The sequence below is a fragment of the Palaemon carinicauda genome, chromosome 1 (assembly GCF_036898095.1).
Source record: "Palaemon carinicauda isolate YSFRI2023 chromosome 1, ASM3689809v2, whole genome shotgun sequence".
NCBI classification, from domain to species: Eukaryota; Metazoa; Arthropoda; class Malacostraca; order Decapoda; family Palaemonidae; genus Palaemon; species Palaemon carinicauda.
In genome coordinates, this window is record NC_090725.1 from 199,748,838 (window position 1) to 199,770,882 (window position 22,045).

A 22,045-nucleotide genomic window follows, 5' to 3' on the forward strand; every position below is an offset into this window, starting at 1 on the left:
ATATATATATATATATATATAGAGAGAGAGAGAGAGAGAGAGAGAGAGAGAGAGAGAGAGAGAGAGAGAGAGAGAGAGAGAGAGAGAGAGAGAGAGATTATCAATTTACTTAGCTACTCTGGTTATATATTCATGTAAACACTCTAAGAAATTTGTTATTGCTTTTGTTCAAAATATAAGTGAGTTTCCTCTTTAATCAAATTAAATGTGCATTGCATTTTTTTTTCATTCATATTGAGTACTGTCATGGTAGCCGCAATGACTCACAAAGTAGATAGCTACTCTAATGTGTTTTCAATATCTATGACAGTCTGAGGAAAACGACAACAAAAACAATCCTAGACCAGCTGCAGCTCCAGCTCTATATTCGTGTCAAATTGTAATTTTGTGAAGTTTCCAAATGTTTTCAGTTTCATTGACATTTTTAGAATACTTTCAATCTCAAAGAATTAAGACTGACAGATTTCTGACGCTTAGATGTCATAATATGGCCTGAAGCTTTTGGAGATCCAGAAAAAAAGTTTTTGAGCTATGGCACTGGACTGGAAACTTGGTAAGCAGATAAATTGTAGAACATTCATTCATTTTTGAAATTTCGTACACAATATAAAAAGTACCGGTTTGGGGTTGATTGAAAGTTTCTACGTCCCTTCAATAATCTTATAGCCTAAAGGTTAAAGGTGTCTGGTTTCATTTCCAGTTTAATCAGAATAGATGCTCACCAGAACGTCAGCCGGGCAAGCCCAACCCCCCACTGTGGTGCCCAACCACAGCATTGGCCTCCCCAGTAAACAGCTTAAACTCACGGTTCTGAACAGGGATCGATCTGTTGCCATGCGAATGCTAGGCGAACACGTTACCACTGTACTAGCCTAGGCCAAAGCTGATTTATAATTAGAATATATTAATTAGTACGCCACCCTCTCCTCGGGCAAGCTCCATAAAGGTTTATTGCTCTCTGTACATCAAACAGGGAGCCTTTGTAGTTTGTTGGGACAGACTTAGGATCGCCACCAAATATAGTAAAAACCATCAGATATCACCTGTTTATTCACTGGAATTATAACCGAATGCAATATTAATGTATTTACAAGTTTTGTAAATGCTTGTCCCAACAATCTACATACTAGGACCACTCGGCTCATAAATGTCAGAAACGTGCGAGAATAGCCAACAAGAAATGTGTTGGAACACCAAAAAAACCCTACTTTTGGGCTTGGCATTTCATACAATATCAAATAGCTGAAATTTCACTCGTTTGTCCCAACGTTCTACATACTAGGAACACTTGACGGACACAGGTGGGAACCTGGGGCTTTTGGTGTGCTTAACCAGTACAAAACATGATTATTTGATACTCTTGAGGTTTGTGAAAGGCTACAGAACCTAACAAACCCACCTAACCTAACCTAGTAGTTACCAGGGCCCCCTTCCCAGGTCACAGCCAATAGCCAGATTTGTAAAAGGCCACAGAAACTAACAACCCACATAACCTAACCTAGTAGTTCCAAGGTTACAATCCCTAGCTGGGGCTAAGCCCACGTACTCCCTTTCCAGGTCACAACTCTTAGCCAGATTTGTTAAAAGTTACAGAACCTCACAAATCCACCTAACTTGACCTAGTAGTTCCCAGGTCTTTCATTATGATAAAGTCGATCACAAATAAATCTCTCCTACACATTAAAAGCGATTGGCAGCACTCAAAATTATATCTTAACCACACTGTAATAGAAATATTACTCGGGATTACCCTTATGTGAATTTTTTATGACAATAGCAGTTCCTGCACCTCCAATTATACACGATTGTCCTCAAAGCATCAAGCTGATCGATATGAGTAATAAATTCAACCACATCGCTCAAATAAACTATGTGACATGGTTAGCGTTGGAAAGGCCGACCTTGCTCAGGTCATTCTTGGGTTGTGGGGCGGGGATTAAATATTTGGAAATCACACGGCCAACAAAAGCAGGCCTATAAGCCCACGGAAAAGTAAGGTTATTTCTTGTGGGCTGATTGACACTGGCTTAATCCTCTTAAACATCTTAGCTAGATATTGCCTACTCAAACCTTTGGTTAAGAATGTAAATTGTTGGGATTAGCGAAAACATAACTCCGAACATCACTAAATTTTCAAGCTTGTGCCACCAGCTGATAGGCTAATGGAGCGCCACCCAACTAGTGTTATTTTAGTTAGGCAGTAAGCAATGCTTGGGGGAAATTTTACGATTTAGTAACTTGGCCGTGGCTTCAGCGACTGATGCATTATAACGACCTTTTCACCTTTTCCCTACCTAACATTTCATGATAATTATTACAGCAGTATTAAATGCCACTGTAAAGGACATGTCCCAACCAACTACAAACTTAACTGAGTGGTAAGAATGTATATTGATGGAACAGTATTAAATTGTAAGAATTAATGCGACATAGTCTGGGATGACACAGGCTCTACCTATCGGGAAATTTTGAAACTAAGCAGGAGCTAACCGTGACTTGTGTGCGGAACAGGCTGAACATAGAAAATATTGCTGTGGTAAAGGTAAATCGTATTACGTAAAATGATAAAATAACTTCATATTATGGTAGGTAGTAGATTGGCCAGGGCACCAGCCACCCGTTTAGATACTACCGCTAGAGTTATGGGGTCCTTTGATTGGCCAGACAGTACTTCATTGGATCCTTCTGTCTGGTTACGGTTCATTTTCCCTTTACCTACACACACACCAAATAGTCTGGCCTATTTTTTACAGATTCTCCTCTGGCCCCATACACCTGACTATTCTTCTTCACCTAAGGGGTTAACTACTGCACAGTAATGGTTCAGTGGTCACTTTCTTCTTAGTAAGGGTAGAAGAGACTGTTTAGCTATAGTAAGCAGCTCTTCTAGGAGAAAGACACTCCAAAATCAAACCATTGTTCTCTAGTCTTGGGTAGTACCATAGCCTCTGTACCATGGTCTTCAGCCTCTGTACCATGGTCTTCCACTGCCTTGGATTAGAGTTCTCATGCTTGAGGGTACACTCGAGCACACTATTCTATCTTATTTCTCCTCCTTTTGTTTTGTTCAAGTTTTTATAGTTTATATAGAAAATATTTTAATATTGTTACTGTTCTTAAAATATTTCATTTACCTCACTGGGCTATTTTCTCTGTCTGATCCGTTTGGGCTTATAGCATCCTGCTTTTCCAACTAGAGTTGTAGCTTAGCAAGTACAGTAATAATAATAATAATAATAATAATAATAATAATAATGATGATGATGATGATGATGATGATGATGATAATAGTAATAATAATAATTAATAATGATTAATAATTGATAATAATTAATAATTAATAATTAATAATAATAATGATAATAATAATAATAATAATAAAAATAATAATAATAATACTGTATTGGATCCTAATAAAGAATATTTTCCCCTTAATAAAAAAATGATTTGACAAGTATTAAGAAAGATATCGCCTGTCCCAACAAACTACATTCTACCCCATGTACACTACGTACTGGACACAGTAAGGTTACAGCACAATATTGTGCTAAGGTAAATTTTACCTAGTCATCATCCCCTCATTGTTCTGTATAGCAAAAGTTGTTCCTATCTAGTAATACTGTTTTGTAACATACTGTAATACTCACTGATACTGTTGTATATTACTGTAATATATGTACAGTACTATTACTACTGTACAGCTTAACTGTACTTACTGTAAATGTTCGGTATTTTCGTTCACAAGTAGCCTACGCCGCTAGCATGACGCAACTTCTCATGTGTTGTTTCTTGTGCAGTATGTCACTGTATATCTATACTTTCTTATACAGAAATACAGCTTATTTTATAAGCTAAAGCCGTAAATATCTCGATAATTGTTTCTTTTAAATAAAACAAAAACAGTGTTTGTTCCGTAACCGAAATACAAACCACGCTATTTACATAGGGTATTACTTTCGGCGTAGCTGAATGACGAGCCATTAGATTTTTAACGAGGGTTAACTACCCTCTTGCTAGTTAGCGAGGGGGTAGGGGAGGGGTAGCTAGCTACCCCTCCCCCCTCACACACCTGTGAACTGATTCACTTCACTTTTGGCTCGGGTGATGATCAGACGTGTCTGTCTCACCCTTGCATTTTTGACAGCCTTAATTTTTTTTGCTTTTTCTTACAGCTTGTGTGTTTGGAAGTTGGCCTCTCTCTATCATGCGGAAGTGCCCTGGACTACCTGACCGCCCTTGTGGGACGTTCATGTCGGCGGTCGAGACGGACCGTCACACCTTGTATCCCTAATGCAGAGGTCAACGGTGTGATAGGGATAAAACTTGTAGTGAGTGTAGGGAGCGGTCTACCTCCCAGTGGGAGAGGTTTTCCCGGCGACGTAAGAAGAAGTCTAGGCGTGACCTTTCTCCTTCAAGGGCTTCCTTGAAGAAGGAAGGTTCCAAAGACTCTTCTTCTGTTGCCCGAACCTCCTCCGAAGCTCCCACTCGATCGGTCTCTCGTGAGAGGCCGTTGAGTGGTAGCGTAGGCCATTCTTTTGTTGACCAACCTCGGGGTTCGGGAGAGGGAGTTGCCTCCCATAGCGAGGCAGCTCCTCCTCCTCCTCCGGGAGAGGATATTGATATTGATAACTCTGTTGCTAACAATGATCTTTTGCAGCTTTGGGCTTCCTTACGGCTTAAGGGCTCGCCCTCCAGGGAAGCCCTGTTTGACCTGATCCAGTTGGGGGCAGCTGTCAAACAGTCGCCGGTAATAGTAGAGGTAGATCCTCTGTCTATTGTTGACGTTGTTGTGGCAGAGGCTTCCGACGGGTCGGGTCAAACCCTTGCTGTTGTTGCGGATGTTGCTGAAGGCTCAGTTCCCCCCCTCCGAACATCCTTCGAGAGAGGAGCGGAGTCCAACGGTCTCTCCTGCTGGTGATTCTCTCCCTCGGGGGAGTTCACTGACAGAGACTCCTCTTCGGAGGACCGACGATGGTGTTGCTGCCCCTCGAGGTCGTCTTCGCCGTAAGGCTCGCCCTCCTCTTCGCCGTAGAGGCCTTCCTTCTCCTTACAAGGGAGTTAGGAGGCGCCTCTTCGGTTCATCGCCTTCGACGTCCCCCGCAGAGGATCCTCCTCGACGTGAACAGACCGTTGCAGCTGCATCGCTAGACCTCTCAGCAGATCGTTCGCTATCTCCTACGCTGGACGCAGATGCGCAGTGGGCGCCAAAGCACCCCGTTATCCAACGGGCACCGGTCCCTTAGGGGCAAAAGGGCTTATCTCACAATGTGAGTAAGTCCCTTAAGTGCCAGGCTTTACCTGTGTGCCTACGATCTCCTGCGCGCTCTCCTGCTGTAGCTGTGGACCAGACCTCTTCGTACTCAACGCGCCAGCGATCTCTTGTAGCTGAGTCATCTCGCCGTAGATCTCCTGCTCGCCAGCGCTCACCTGCGCGTCAGTGCTCTTCTGCTCGTCAGGGATCTCCTGTGCGCCAGCGCTCTCCTGCTCGCCAGCGCACATCTGCGCACCCTGTTCCTGCTGCGCGCCTTGCGCGCCCACGATCGCCTACTCGATAGCGCACATCTGCGCGACCTGTTCCTGATGCGCGACCTGTTCCTGATGCGCGCCATGCGCTCCAACGTTCGCCTGCGCGCCCACGATTTCCGGATCTGGGCGCAGGCAAGGAGGTTATTCCTTCGCCTCCTCGCCGACGATCTCCTGGCGCCCTCAGATCTCGCCCACGCACCAGCCATCGCCTGCTCGCCATCGCACGCACTCACCTGTGCGCACTTCTAGACTGGAACGAGTCACTGCGCGCCCGCCCGCCCACGAGAAGTCTCCTGTGCGTGCCCACGAGAAGTCTCCTGTGCGCGCCCACGAACGTTCGCCTTTGCGTGCCACTACATCTTCTGGTCCTTTCGCCCCAGGTGATCTCTCCTGACTGCGCCAATGATCTCCTGCGCACCCGCGAGATCCTTCGCCTGCGCGCAAGCGCTCTTCACCGGGCCCTCGCGCCCATATTTCAGATCGCCGAAGGTCTGCTACGCGCCCACGCGCTAACTCGCCTGTGCGCAGTCGGTCGGCTTCTCGCCCTACGCACCATCGCTCGCCAACGCGCCACGCTCCCCTGCGCGCCGTCGTTCTCCCGGCCGCCAGCGCTCACCCTTACAACCGCGCGCACCCTCACCTGTGCCCCCACGCGCACTTTCACCCACTCGCCCGCGCGCCCACCCGCGCGCATGTGCGCCAACGTTCGCCCACGCGTATGTGCGCCAACGTTCGCCCGCGCGCATGTGCGCCAACGTTTGCCCGCGCGCATGTGCGCCAACGTTCGCCCCCGTGCATGTGCGCCAACGTTTGCCCGCGCGCATGTGCGCCAACGTTCGCCCCCGTGCATGTGCGCCAACGTTCGCCCGCGCGCGAACCCGCGATTTTACCGTCGCGCGAGCGCCAGCGCGATCTCGACCGTGATTCCCGCCGGGTTTCGCAGCACGGGCAACCTCGCGAGTCTTCTGGAGCGCGTACTTCCAGATCATCGTCTTCACGATCTCCACCCCGTAAGCGCAGAACAGCGCACTTGCAGGAGGAGGAAGAATCTTCAGAGAGGTCTAGGCAACACTCTTCTTCTTCTTTTCAGGCAGGCCCTGTGGTGTCTACTCTTAAGGATCGCCCGATCCCCTTCCCTCCAGCGGGAGTCTCTGACACTGCGTCTGTCAGCCGTCAGCCTTGGTTTGGGTCCCTGATTAAAGCGGTCGTCCAGGCTGTTAAGCCGGCCCTCGCTGATCTGGGCCTCAACCCAACGGCAGCCTCGTCTCCGCTGAAGAGAAGGAGAGTAGTAGACTTCGTGGTGACTTCTCCTAGGGTTAAACTGACTCCCAAGAAGTCCGTCAGGAAGGCCCCTTCCCCCTCTCAGACGTTTTCTCCTTCTCCTGTGGACGAAGCCTTTCCGTCCTCAGGAGAATCCAGCGAGGTGAGATATTCTCCCACGGCACCAATGAGAGAAACCCCACCTCGAGTAGGAGAATCGTCCCGTGTGGGGGGCAGAGAGGAGCCCTCAGACTTCTTTACTTGAGTCCTGTATCCCTGCTAGGAGGGAGCCCAAGGACTCGAAGACCGTCCCAAAGTCTTCATCCCGGATTCGACCAGAGCCAGCAAGACCCCAGGAGAACGTCCACGTGTCCCCCCAAGTAGAGCAGCTGGGGACAGGAGACTTTGCTGTCAGTCCACAAGGAGGAGAGCTGCATGAGTCGGAGCATGCCTTCTGGCAGGTCCTGAATCTGATGAGGCAACTCAACAGGTTCAAGGATCCGGAGACCGCCCCTCGCGAAGGCAAGGATACGGTCCTGGACCAAGTCTACGGCACTCAAAAACCACCGAAGGCCAGTGCGGCTCTGCCCTGGTCCCAGGGGGTGAAGAGCGCCAGAGACAAGGTTGAGGGCCAGCTCTCCGAACTCGCCTCCTCCAGCCGTTCCTCTGCCGGTAACAAACTCCTCCCACCTCCTCGTGTACAACAGAGGAGGTACTTTGAGATCATGGGGGAGTCTTGTTTAGCTCTTCCTCTCCACCATTCTGTGGAAGAGCTTACCAGGGGAATTTCTTTTGAGAAACTCTCCGCCCGGCAGGTATCATTCTCGGCTACAGAGATCTTGAGCCAGGAGAAAGTCGCAAAGTGTGCCATGCAGGCCACTTCGTGGCTGGATGTCTGGTTGGGGTCTCTGGGCATCCTGTTGCGATCCGAGGACTTGTCCAAGGAGAGCACCAGGAAGGCCATGGAGACTTTCCTCCTCTCGGGCACACGCACCATTGAGTTTCTGGCTCACCAAGTTTCGAACTTGTGGGCAAACTCGATCTTGAAGGATGCTCTCCAAGAGGTCGTCGACGGCTCCCCAGGCTTCTTCAGTTGACTCTTTCTTGTAAAGAAGATGTCTGGAGGCTGGAGACCCGTCATCGACCTCTCAGCCCTGAACAAGTTTGTGAAACAAATTTCGTTCAGCATGGAGACAGCAGACTTGCAGTGAGACAGCAAAACTTCATTTGCACACTGGATCTGAAGGACGCGTACTTCCAAATCCCAATCCATCCGTCTTCCAGGAAGTACTTGAGATTCAGCCTAGACAACAAGATCTACCAGTTCAAGGTGCTGTGTTTCGGTCTCTCCACAGCACCATAGGTGTTCACCAGAGTGTTCACCCTGATATCTTCATGGGCACACAGGATTGGCATCTGTCTCCTTCGCTATCCGGACGACTGGCTGGTCTTGGCAGACTCGGAGTCGACCCTTCTTTGACACCGAGACAAGCTTCTGGGACTTAGCCAAGATCTAGGGATCATGGTAAATCTCGAGAAGTCTTCTCTGCTTCCATCTCAACGACTGGTATATCTAGGCATGATATTGGACACCAATCTCCACAAAGCTTTTCCATCAGACGATAGGATAGCAAGGCTGAGGAGGGTCGCAGAGCCTTTCCTCAGACGAGAAGAGCTTCCAGGCCAATCTTGGTTATGTCTCCTAGGTCACCTGTCTTCCTTGGCCCTTCTAGTTCCAAACGGCCGCCTCAGGATGAGATCCCTACAATGGCGGCTCAAGTCCCGGTGGAATCAAGGCAACGATTCCCCGGACATTCTGGTCCCTATGGGGCCTGCGGAACGGACGGACTTGCAGTGGTGGTTGACTGACGGAAACCTTCGAAAGGGAGTGGATCTTCTCGTCCTCCCCCCGGATTTGATGCTGTTCTCGGACGCATCAAAAGAAGGGTGGGGGCCCACGTTATGAACCACAGGATCTCAGGCCTATGGTCAGAATCAGAAAAGTACCTCCACATCAATCTGCTAGAAATGAAGGCCCTTCAACAGTTCCAACAGACCCTGGCGGGTCACTCTGTGGTGGTGATGAGCGACATCACCACAGTAGTTGCTTATATCAACAAGCAGGGAGGTACCTTTTCACAACAGCTATCCCATCTTGCAGTATAGATACTGAGATGGACCGAAGTCCACTTGATACCACTATCAGCTCGCTTCATTCCGGGCAAAAGGAATGTGCTCGCCGACAGTCTGAGCAGAGCTTCGCAGATAGTGAGTACCGAGTGGTCTTTGGATCCTCTAGTAGCCAACAAAGTCCTGACTTTGTGGGGTTCCCCGACAGTGGACCTGTTCGCGACAGCCTTGAACTTTAAGCTGCCGCTGTACTGCTCCCCGGGACCCAAGGCTCTCTGGGAAGATGCCTTCCAACAACGGTGGGACAACATCGACGTGTACGCCTTCCCACCGTTCTGTCTGATGAGAAGGGTGCTCAACAAGACCAGACTATCGGTCAACCTGTCAATGACCTTGATAGCTCCGCTATGGCATCATGCAGAGTGGTTCCCGGACCTTCTGCAGCTCATGACGGAACTCCCGAGAGAACTCCCCCCACGACACGAGCTACTCAAGCAACCACACTGCAACATCTTCCACAAAGCCGTAGCATCGCTTCGACTTCACGCCTGGAGACTATCCAACATCTCCTCACAGAGAGAGGCTTTTCGCAACAAGTTGCGGACAGGATGTCTCGACACCTGCGAAAGTCATCTGCAGGGGTCTACTAGGCGAAGTGGAGAGTCTTCTGTGGTTGGTGTCGTGGGAGGGGTATCTCTCCCCTCGATGCCACTATTCCAGCAATAGCGGAGTTTCTTGTATATTTGCGGGAGGAAATGCGCCTTTCGGTCTCGGCGGTGAAAGGCTATCGCTCAGCCTTAAGCCTGGCCTTCAGGCTGAAAGGAATAGACATTTCTTCCTCGCTGGAACTTTCTTTGCTCATATGAAGCTACGAACTTACCTGCCCTCAGTCGGAAGTGAGACCTCCTCCATGGAACGTGGTTTGGGTTCTCAGGGCTCTTAAGAGACCTCCGTTCGAACCATTACGCCAGGCTTCTGATCGTCACCTGACTTGGAAGATGGCGTTCCTGCTCGCTTTGGCGTCAGCCAAGCGGGTCAGTGAACTTCATGGTCTCTCGTACGACGTCGCCCATTCAAGGGGATGGGGGGAGCTAATGTTCAGGTTCGTCCCTGAGTTTGTAGCTAAGACTCAGAACCCTAGAGTCCCGGACCCACGGTTCGACACCTTCAGGGTCTCGAGTCTCCGTTATGTAACATGTGACCCAGACCATCTGTTACTATGCCCAGTGAGAAGTCTGAGGCGTTATCTGAAGAGAACGGCTGCAGTCCGTCCTCGCGTGCAACCCCTGTTTGTGAGCACGGGAAGGACAAAGAGGAAGGTCACCAAGAACACTATCTCTGCCTGGATCCGAAGGGTCATCCACCACGCCTTGAATACAGACCCTTCTCCGTCACGTCGTCCTAGAGCACACGATGTCAGAGGCATCGCTACGTCTCTGGCTTTCAAGAGAAACTTCTCGGTGATGCAGGTGCTACAAGCTGGGGTCTGGAAGCGTCAAACGACCCTCACAGCCCACTAAATGCAGGACGTGACCCACAGGAGCCTTGATACATTCTCGATCTGCCCTGTGGTGGCTGCACAACAGCTGGTCGAACCTCAGGCTCCTTAATGGACAGGTAGCAGAAGGTTGAGGGCATTGTTACCCGGTTTTAGTCTGCGTGAACGAAAGAGTATGTCTGGCCCTTACTTCTTACTTCATCCTACCCTCTCTTGGGGAAAGCAGCATCCTGGGTTCTCTGCATAGCTGACCTCGAACCTCTGCAGGTAAACCATGCTCCCTTGTGTTCCTAGTATTAAGACAATACTGTTGCGTCCCCCATACCCTGACGAGGTGGTATTGGGAACGTCCTAGCCTAGATTTCCATCTAAAGGACTTCAGGTCAACTTCCTAGGACGAGTCATACTTCAACCCTCCACACACAAGCTTATGTAGGCCACACGTTCCATGCGAAGCAAGGAACTTGCGAGGTGCAGGGACTCTTTTTCTCTACGTGCTACTCACTCGGTTTCTGAGTCCCCGGGTAAAAGCCAAAGCCAGTAAGGCCGGGACTTTCCTCCCTACCTAAGGGGTAAGTCACCCCATGTAAATAGTGTGGTTTGTATTTCGGTTACGGAACAAATGACAAATTCGGAGATAATTTGTATTTTTCCTAACCATACAAACCTTAGCTATTTACACATATTTGCCCGCCAGCCCTGTTCCCCAAGGCAAGTCCTACCTCTAAGTGAAGTGAAGCAGTTCAACGTGTGTGTGAGGGGGGGAGGGGTAGCTAGCTACCACTCCCCCTACCCCCTTGCTAACTAGCGCGGGGGTAGTTAACCCTCGTTAAAATTCTTATGGCTCGTCATTTCAGCTACGCCGAAAGTAAAACCCCATGTAAATAGCTAAGGTTTGTATGGATAGGAAAAATACAAATTATCTCCGAATTTGTCATATTATCTCCGAATTTGTCATATTCAATTACCTTTCAACTGTTGATCTCTCTCTCTCTCTCTCTCTCTCTCTCTCTCTCTCTCTCTCTCTCTCTCTCAATATTCAATTGTTCCATAACTGGAATACAAACCATGCTATTTATTAGGTGTATTACTTTCGGCGAAGGGGGGTAGGGGGGGTAGTTTGCTGCCACTCTCACTCACACACCGGTGATTTAGCTCACTTTAATTTTGGCTTGGATGGAGAGCGGTTGTTTGCACTCTTCCTACTCGCCGATTCTGGACTGCCATTAATTTTTGTCTTTTAACTTACTTTTTCTTATGTAGCCTATATATATACTGTAAAGTGGAACCTCTACATACGATTGTCTTTACATATGAATTTTCCAACATCCGAAGTAAAATTCGATCAAATTTGCGTCTCGACACCCGAAGTCTTGCTCCAACATACGACGTAGATCATACGCGTAGAATTTTCTCGAAGCGTCGATCGTAGTTTCTTGTTTACGCCGGTAGACGGCACCACATCGAGCGTCGCCTTGATCAGTCCTCTCATCTCGTGCGCATCGTGTTTTGTTCCGTAACCGAAATACAAACCACGCTATTTACATAGGGTATTACTTTCGGCGTAGCTGAATGACGAGCCATTAGATTTTTAACGAGGGTTAACTACCTTCTTGCTAGTTAGCGAGGGGGTAGGGGAGGGGTAGCTAGCTACCCCTCTCCCCTCACACACCGGTGAACTAATTCACTTCACTTTTGGCTCGGGTGATGATCAGACGTGTCTGTCTCACCCTTGCATTTTTGACAGCCTTAATTTTTTTTGCTTTTTCTTACAGCTTGTGTGTTTGGAAGTTGGCCTCTCTCTATCATGCGGAAGTGCCCTGGACTACCCGACCGCCCTTGTGGGACGTTCATGTCGGCGGTCGAGACGGACCGTCACACCTTGTGTCCGTACTGCAGAGGTTAACGGTGTGATAGGGATAAAACTTGTAGTGAGTGTAGGGAGCGGTCTACCTCCCAATGGTAGAGGTTTTCCCGGCGACGTAAGAAGAAGTCTAAGCGTGACCTTTCTCCTTCAAGGGCTTCCTTGAAGAAGGAAGGTTCCAAAGACTCTTCTTCCGTTGCCCAAACCTCCTCCGAAGCTCCCACTCGATCGGTCTCTCGTGAGAGGCCGTCGAGTGGTAGTGTAGGCCATTCTTTTGTTGACCAACCTCGGGGTTCGGGAGAGGGAGTTGCCTCCCATAACGAGGCAGCTCCTCCTCCTCCTCCGGGGGAGGATATTGATATTGATAACTCTGTTGCTAACAATGATCTTTTGCAGCTTTGGGCTTCCTTAGGGCTTAAGGGCTCGCCCTCCAGGGAAGCCCTGTTTGACCTGATCTAGTTGGGTGCAGCTGTCAAACAGTCGCCGGTAATAGCAGAGGTAGATCCTCTGTCTATTGTTGACGTTGTTATGGCAGAGGCTTCCGACAGGGTCGGGTCAAACCCCTGCTGTTGTTGCGAATATTGCTGAAGGCTCAGTTCCCCCCCTCCGAACATCCTTCGAGGGAGGAGCGGAGTCCAACGGTCTCTCTTGCGGGTGATTCTCCCCCTCGGGGAGTTCACTGACAGAGACTCCTCTTCGGAGGACCGACGATGGTGTTGCTGCCCCTCGAGGTCGTCTTTGCCGTAAGGCTCGCCCTCCTCTTCGCCGTAGAGGCCTTCCTTCTCCTTACAAAGGAGTTAGGAGGCGCCTCTTCGGTTCATCGCCTTCGACGTCCCCCGCAGAGGATCCTCCTCGACGTGAGCAGACCGTTGCAGCTGCGTCGCTAGACCTCTCAGCAGATCGTTCGCGATCTCATACGCCTGCCAGACCTGCTAGTCTTCCTTCTCCGTTCCTGGACTCAGATGCGCAGTGGGCGCCAACGCACCCCGTTATCCAACAGGCACCGGTTCCTTCGGGGCAAAAGGGCTTATCTCACAATGTGAGTAAGTCCCTTAAGTGCCAGGCTTTACCTGCGCACCCACGATCTCCTCACGCAAGCGCTCTCCTGCTGTAGCTGTGGACCAGACCTCTTCGGACTCAACGCGCCAGCGATCTCCTGTAGCTGAGTCATCTCGCCGTAGATCTCCTACTCGCTAGCGCTCACCTGCGCGCCAGCGCTCACCTGCGCGTCAGCGCTCTCCTGCTCGTCAGAGATCTCCTGTGCGTCAGTGCTCTCCTGCTCGCCAGTGCACATCTGCGCGCCTTGCGCGCTCACATTCTCCTGAGCGCCCACGATCGCCTACTCGCCAGCGCACATCTGCACGACCTGTTCCTGATGCGCGCCAACGTTCGCCCGCGCGCCCACGATCTCTGGATCTGGGCGCAGGCAAGGAGATTATTCCTTCGCCTCCTCGCTGACGATCACCTGCGCGCCCTCAGTACTCGCCCACGCGTCAGCTATCGCCTGCGCTCCATCGCGCGCACTCACCTGTGCGCACTTCTAGACTGGAACGAGTCACTGCGCGCCCGCGAGAAGTCTCCTGTGCGCGCCCACGAGCGTTTGCCTTTGCGCGCCCACGAGCGTTCGCCTTTGCACGCCCACGAGCGTTCGCCTTTGCGCGCCCACGAGCGTTCGCCTTTGCACGCCCACGAGCGTTCGCCTTTGCGCGCCACTACACCTTCTGGTCCTGCACCCCAGGTGATAACTCCTGACCGCGCAACTGCGCGCCAATGATCTCCTGCGCGCCCGCGCAATCCTTCGCCGGCAAGCGCTCTCCAATGCGCCCGTGCGCCCATACTTCAGATCGCCGAAGGTCTCGTACGCGCCCACGCGCTAACTCGCCTGTGCGCAGTCGGTCGTCTTCTCGTCCTACGCACCATCGCTAGCCAACGCTCGCCAACACGCCATCGCTCGCCTGCGCGCCGTCGTTCTCCCGGCCGCCAGCGCTCACCCTTACAACCGCGCACACCCTCACCTACGCCCCCACACGCACTTTCACCAACGCGCCCACTCGCCCACCCGCCCACGCGCACCCGCGCGCATGTGTGCCAACGTTCGCCCGCGCGCGAACCCGCGATTTTACCATCGCGCAAGCGCCAGTGCGATCTCGACGGCGATTCCCGCCGGGTTTCGCAGCACGGGCAACCTCGCGAGTCTTCTGGAGCGCTTACTTCCAGATCATCGTCTTCACGATTTCCACCCCGTAAGCGCAGAACAGTGCACTTGCAGGAGGAGGAAGAATCTTCAGAGAGTTCTAGGCAACACTCCTCTTCTTCTTTTCAGGCAGGCCCTGTGGTGTCTAATTCTAAGGATCGCCCGATCCCCTTCCCTCCAGCGGGAGTCGCTGACACTGCGTCTGTCAGCCATCAGCCTTGGTTTGGGTCCCCGATCAAAGCGGTCGTCCAGGCTGTTAAGCCGGCGCTCGCTGATCTGGGCCTCAAACCAACGGCAGCCTCGTCTCCGCTGAAGAGAAGGAGAGGAGGCGACTTCGTGGTGACTTCTCCTAGGGTTAAACTGACTCCCAAGAAGTCCGTCAGGAAGGCCCCTTCCCCCTCTCAGACTTTTTCTCCTTCTCCTGTGGACGAATCCTTTCCGTCCTCAGGAGAATCCAGCGAGGTGAGACATTCTCCCATGGCACCAATGGGAGGAACCCCACCTCGAGTAGGAGAATCGTCCCGTGTGGGGCAGAGAGGAGCCCTCAGACTTCTTTACTGGAGTCCTGTATTCCTGCTAGGAGGGAGCCCAAGGACTCGAAGACCGTCCCAAAGTCTTCATCCCGTATTCGACTAGAGCCAGCAATCTGTGATCCAACTGTGTCCTCAAATGACGGGACACAGTGATCGATAAGATCCACAAGCAAGTGCCAAGAGTGGAAGCACTCAAACCATATACCTCATCTATGGAAGGTCCCTCACTGTTCAATGTAGAAAACATTCAAAAGGGGGCAGAAGGCGATGACAATTTGACCTTACACAGCAGCCCCTTCAATTCAGAGTCCTCTTCCTGCAAGATCTTAAGTGAATGCCGAAAGTTCAGGTGCTCCCAAGACATCCACAAATAAGTCCTTTCCTGCTAGAGAGCAGGGCAAGGGAAGCAAAGGAGGAAAAGGGGGAAGAGGAGGTGGACGTGGATGATTCCACTAAGAAGGCCAATCCTCCCACCTGTCCATCAGTGGGAGGATGCCTACAGAGTCACTGGCAAAGGTGGTTGGCACATGGGGCCGAACCTTGGCCCATCTCTGTACTATGGGCATGGTATCTCTCCCTTTCTTGATTCAACAACCAGTTCCATCGAGTTACTACATGAAGGGATCCATGAAGGAACAGGCCCTCAGGGCTAAAGTCCAGACTGCTGGAGAAGGATGCCTTCCAAGAGGTCCTAGACGGGTCTCCAGGCTTCTACAGTCGACTCTTTCTTGTAGAGAAGGCGTTTGAAGGCTGAAGACCAGTTATCGACCTCTCCTCCCTAAAAAGTTTGTTCAACAAACTCTATTCAAGATTGAGACGACAGACATGGTCAGACAGGCTGATAGACCTGAGGACTTCATGATAATACAGTACTGGATTTAAAGGAGGCATACTTCTGGATACCAGTCCATCCATCATCAAGAAAGTACAGTATTTAAGGATCCTCCTAGACGATCGGTAATACCAGTTCAAGGTGCTGTGCATTCATCTGTTAAGATACTTGGATGACTTGCTAATTGTAGCAGACTCGGTGGCGCTCCTTTTTCAACACCGAGACAAACCTCTCGAATTTTGCTGTGATCTGGGGGTTGTAGTAAGTCTCGAGAAGTTGTCCCTATAGCTAAAGCAAAAACTGGTATACAAGACTAGGCAAAATCTTTCCGTCCGAGAGCAGAATAGAGAGTCAAGATGGAGGCAAGCTCCTTCTTGCTTCTAGACTCGCGACTAGCACATTGGTGGCTCCGACTAATAGGATGCCTGTCCTCCTTGGAGCCCCTGGTGACCAACCAATGGCTAAGCATATGGTTTCTCCAGTGGCAGCTTAAGTCCAGTTGGGTTCAGCACAAGGATACACTGAAGGTCTGAATAGGGCCTGTGCAAAAGAGAGACCTGAGGTGGTGAGTATCAGATCCCAACGTCCTCAGGGGGTTAGACCCCCCCCCCTGGAATTGATGCTCTTCGAAGACTCATCAAAAAAAGGCTGGAATGGGGTCACATGTTGCATCACACGGCCTCCGGACTCTGGTCTGGGTCAAAGTTAGATTGCCACATAAACCTCCTGGAAATGAGGGCAGCCTTTCTGGCTTTCCAGCCATGATTCCTGCAGTTCACAAAGTGTAAGGAATGCTTACTCTCTGAAGAGGCTCAAGTTTTGGATTCCTGGGTTGAGGATCCAACCAGTTATAAAAAGGGACTTCCTCCCGCCTAAGGACGAGTCTCCTATAGTAAAGGACGGTGATTTGTATTTGTGTAGGAAAAAATCACAAATTTTTCAAGTAATTTTTATTTTTCTTAATTATAGTTGTAATTGTACTAAAGCCTTAGAACATAAGCTACTTACACCCAAATAGCTATGGAAAGAATAATGATGGAAATAACGCAAACAGACAGAAAATGTGCAATATGGTTGAGAGGGCAAACTTGAGTAGAGGATTTTCTAACTACATGTAAGAAAAAGAAATGGACATGGGCAAAACATATGATGAGAATGACAGATACTGAACATTAAAATTGACAGAATGGATGCCTATAGATTGCAAAAGAAGCATGGGAAGGAAGAGAAGAAGATGGATTGATGAACTAAGAAAATTTGTGGGTTTAGACTGGCATAGAAAGACCATAAACAGATCCGAGTGGAAGAACAAGTCGGAGGCCTTTGTCCTGCAGTGAACTAGTTACAGCTGATGATGATGCACACCCAAGCAGACTACTAACTACCTGGCATCCTGATAGACATGTCAGCAGCAAGAATTTTTGCATCGGACAACTGCATTGACTTTAAGGAAAGTGGCATACAGTATATGTTCCTGCAATACCCTCTTGGCCATCTTTCGCCATTTGAGAAACATTCTTCCTCATGGACGTCTCCACCAGCGATAACTCCATCGATGACTACAGCGTCACTGATCAGCAACCAGTGATCTACTTTACCATCGTGTTGTAGTGGAACAGGAAGTACAGGACTGCTTGTCAATCAGTTATTATTGAAAGCAGCATTAATAACACTACAAGATTTCTAACAGAGTTTGATAAGGCACTCAGTAATGTTGAGGAGCGACAATACTACGATAATGACATACATCAGCAAACAAGGTTGCACTGTTTCACGCACCCTTTAAAGTTGGCAGAGCAGGTACATACCTTGGCAGTGGCGAGTGCTGTAGAGCCATCTGCATGTTTCATTCGGGGCAAGAAGAATGTTCTAGCAGACATGCTTAGTTGCCAGGGGCAGGTTTTAGTCTTGAAGAGGCTCCCACATCCTTGTGTGGAGGAAAGATTTTTTGCTCTTTTAAGATCACTGGTGATCAATCTGTTTGCCACACTGTTAATCAAGAAGCTCCTGGATTTCTGGTCCCCAGTTCCAGACCTGTGAGCAGTATTTAAAGACACCTTCCAACACCCATTGGACAACATGGAATTGTACCCCCTTCATTCCATCTGTCTGATTTGTTGATTAGTCAACTGGCTACTGATGACACCAGTTCTTAGGATTATCCTTATGGCTTCTTAGTGTCCACACACCAAATGGTATCCAGATCTGCTGATGCTCCTTGTTGAGGTACCAAGAGAACTACCCCAATTACTTGCCCTCTCTGCCAGCCCCACCTTTAGAAGTACCACATGTCAGTAGCATCACTTCCACTTATCTGAGCAGAAGGGTTTTGCGAGGCACTGGATACATTTCTGAGTACCTGTAAAGGTTCTCTACAGCTGTCTACTAGGGGAAAGTGGGCCATCTTCTGCGATTGTTGTCATAGAGTTGATACTTCTCCGGTCGTAACCACTGCAATTGATTGCTCTGAGCAGTTTTACCCTCCCGGGGAGCTCAGGCCACCCAGAGTGAGATGTCACCCAAGTCCTCAGATCTCGTGTGTGCTTCATACGAGCCATGAGTTGGACGTCAAGTAGCTGACCTTTGAGGCTATCTTCTTGCTAGCCTTAGCCTTGGCAAAGTGAGTAAGTGAGCTTCCGGGAATTTTGTATATCAAAAGTTATCCTGAAGGATGGAAAAGGTCTCGTTCACCTTTTATCATGAATTATTAGCCTAGACCCAGACTTCAGTTGCTCACGACTCTAGGTTTGAGACTTTCATCCCTTCTGTATTAGAAGCGAGGATCAAGATGACTTACTTCTCTGCCCAGCATGGGTACTACAGTGCTACCCAAAGAAAACTCAGCACTTTAAGCTAGAACACCAGAGGCTCTTCTCAGCACTGGAAGGGTGAAGAGGATGATACCCAAGAACACTGCTTTGTACTGTTTTGTGAAACAATTAAACATACTAACCTTGCATTCGGAAAGGGTATTGAAGTACCTTTCTGGGCACGAGCTCATGAAGTCGGTGGTATTGGTTCCTCCTTAGTATTGAGAAAGAACCTGTCAGTGGTGCAAGTCTTGAAGATAGGAGTCTGGAAATGCTATACAATTTCACCAACAACTACCTTCAGGAATTTACTCGCAGGTCCGTGGATACCTTTACCCTTGGTCCGGCGATAACTGCTCAACAGAATGTGTTGTAATCCTAGCTCCCTCACTGGAAAAGAAGCATCTTATCCAAGATAGTGGTTGCAAAATAAGCCTAGAATGGAAGATGACTGGCCTTCCTTTTCTCTCTTCCCCTCCCTTGGGGTGCAGCAGCCATGCCATTAAGTGCTGGACGGATGTCATATGCAGGTAAGCCTCATAATTGAGAAACTTTTCTTTTCAGACAAGGTTTGGTTGAGAAGTATGGAGGATTGATAGAATGTATGCAATCCAATTTTTCATAATGCCCATATATTCAGTTACCTGGTAAGGGCCTATCCTAACAACTGTGACATATTCATGTTCAGGTCAAAAGGAAGTTGACAGGATTCAAAACCTCCACTCTTAAATAGAACAAGACCAAGGACTCTTACATTTCCCAGGAAAGCTCTCTTATTAAAGGGTGATAATTTTTATTCATATAGGAATAAATCACAAACATTGAAAGTAATTTTCATTTTTATTGCAGTGTCTTACCGAACAATTATACAGCTGTAGGTTCCCTACGAATGGCAGACTAGACTCAAAACTACCGCGGTGGCGCTCGAGGGAGCTATAGGTACAGCTGTCCAGGTAACATCAATTCGTTCTCTGCCGGCTTCTGGTGAACATCAGTGGTCGGTGCAGACTTTTTTCTTCATTTGTTGGGGAGTATTATCTCTCCAGTATCGGTGAAGTATTCAACTCCGTGTTTGTAGGATTGAAGCTGAATTTCTTTTCTGCAATTTTGTGGTCTTACTATCATGTCGGACTCTCCTTCAGTAGTTAGGTTTTGCGCCGGTACAGAGTTGCCAGGTTTTCTAAATAAGGAAAGGCCAACTTCTAATCAACAGAAGCTTTAAAAGGCCAATCCATTTGTAGAAAAAGGCCAAATATACAGTATTATTTGACTCGCCTTTTTTCATATTGCTAACGGCCAACCAATTTTTAAAAAAGGCCAAAGTGAGGTCTTTTGGCCTGAAAAAAGACCAAACTGGCAACCCTGTGCCGGTAGATGCAAAACTAGGTTAGTTAAATTAATTTATGATTCACACACTAAGTGAATTAAGTGTAGGGGTTGTGAGTGCTCTAGAGAATCTACTTGTGATGAATGCAAGGATCGGAGTGAACAACAGTGGAAGGTTTTTGTTTCTCACTCGGGGAAGATAATTAAGGATAGGAAGAGGAAGGCGGCTCTCAGAGCTGAAAGTAAGACTAGTTTAGCTTCTTCGGCTTCTTCTATCGAAGCTCCTACTCCTATTCCTTCTCCTTCTCTTATTATGTCTTTGATGTTGAGTCCTCCTACTCCTGCTCCTGTAACTCCTTTGCCAACTTCCAGTAGAGTTTCTCCTGACACCATTGCCAGACTCGAGACTAAATTTGAAAAGAAATTTGATGTATTAGCTAATACAGTGATGCAGTTAGGTTTATTTGGAAAGTCTTTCATAGGAAAGACTTCTAGTAAAGTGAAAAGTGTCAGTGCAGTGCATCTGAGGGGGTGGCTGTTTGTCCTGATAGTTCTCCTAGACAAAGGTCACTGTCCCGCTCCCCCGCCTTGGGGAGAAGACATACCGGAGGTCCAAGGGAGACTATCGTGGTTTGCCCACAGACAGTCGCTTCCTCAGTCGATCCTGTGGTGCGACAGCAGGATTCGACTAAACACCATTGGAAAGGTGTGTCGTTTGGTGACCAGTTATCGACAGAGTCGAGTGATTCGCCCCCGGTTAGACGTCGTAAGTCGAGTGATTTGCCTTCGGTTAGACATCGTAAGTGGCGTGATTCTTCAGTCTCACGTTCGACTGAAGAGGTGTTCTCTTCGCCTCCTGTGAAAAGGAACAGAGAAGTAGATATCGCTCTCCTGTTGTGTAGCGTAGCAACGTGGACTTCGCCTCATATTCTTACGACAGCAACAGCTGCCCTCGACTCGGTTGTGGAACGACCGATTCTGAGTTCATCGAGATCTTTGACTCTTCAAACTGTCGAAACTTGTCCTTCGACTTCGCATGCGACATAATTCGACTGGCGCGACACCTCCGGTGGCGATCGTGTCGAAATCCACGACTCCAGTTGCTTCGACTTCAACACTATAAGAAGAGAATCTAGTTCCGTTACGTCGACAGTTGCAAGAACTGATGAACTGGATGAAAGAAAATAAACAAGGTACGAAGAACAATGAGTTGAATCAAGAACCATCTCTATCACCTATCTCTTCGGATGACGAGGAAGACTTAGAAGCGGACACTATTCCTCTCTCGTGTTATTCGAAGCTTTTACGCTACCTTCTCGACATGTACCCAGATTACTTCGTAGCAGCTGCTCCCAGGTCGCCTGCTTCCATTTTCCTGATGAGAAGGAAGAATTTCTATACTCTTCTCCCGAAGCTCGTTCTTTCCAAGGCTGCTAAACATTCGCTTCATTATATAGAAGATTGGTTGAAGGTCAAAAGAGGTCTTAGGAAAGCAACTTTCGCCTATCCTCCGTCGAAACTTATTAAGAAGAGGTATAGGTTCTACGTAACCGGGGAAGCCCCTTCTATGGGAGTGTCTGCCTCCTCTCAGGGGGACTTCTCTGGCTTGGTGGATGTAAATAGGAGATCCACGTTTGCAGCAGCTAAAATATTCTTTACATCGCCCGAGTTGGACCATTTGGTAAAGAATATTTTCAAGATTTTAGAAATTATGAGTTTCTTGGACTGGACGATCGGAGCTCTCGCTACGAAAATAGAGGATTGCTCTACTTTTCAGGAAGACCTGGTATCGGACTGGCTTGGGGTTTTGTCATGTGCCGACAAATCAGTTCGGTATGTTTGAGATGAACTGGTCTCTCTCTTTGCATTCGGGACTCTCAAGAAAAGACAACTCTGGTGTTCGTTTGTTTCGAAAGGAGTTGCTTTGTCTCAGAAGTCCGCCCTTTTGTTTTCTCCTCTCGACAAGGATCATCTGTTTCCAGAAGAAATAGTGACCAAGATTCTTTATGCACTAGAGAAGAAGTCTACTAATGACTTGCTTGCACAGTCTTCTAAGCGGGTTAAACCCTCGA

General features: G+C 48.9%; 1 protein-coding gene across 1 annotated transcript in view; it reads left to right on the plus strand.

The window, feature by feature from the left end:
* The first annotated feature begins 262 nt into the window (after positions 1–262).
* Positions 263–22,045, plus strand: part of LOC137653439 (oocyte zinc finger protein XlCOF6-like) — a 34,242-nt gene continuing 12,459 nt past the window's right edge. The window contains exon 1 of the mRNA XM_068386838.1: positions 263–553. The gene's annotated coding sequence lies outside the window, so the exon portion shown is untranslated. The remainder of the gene's footprint in view (positions 554–22,045) is intronic.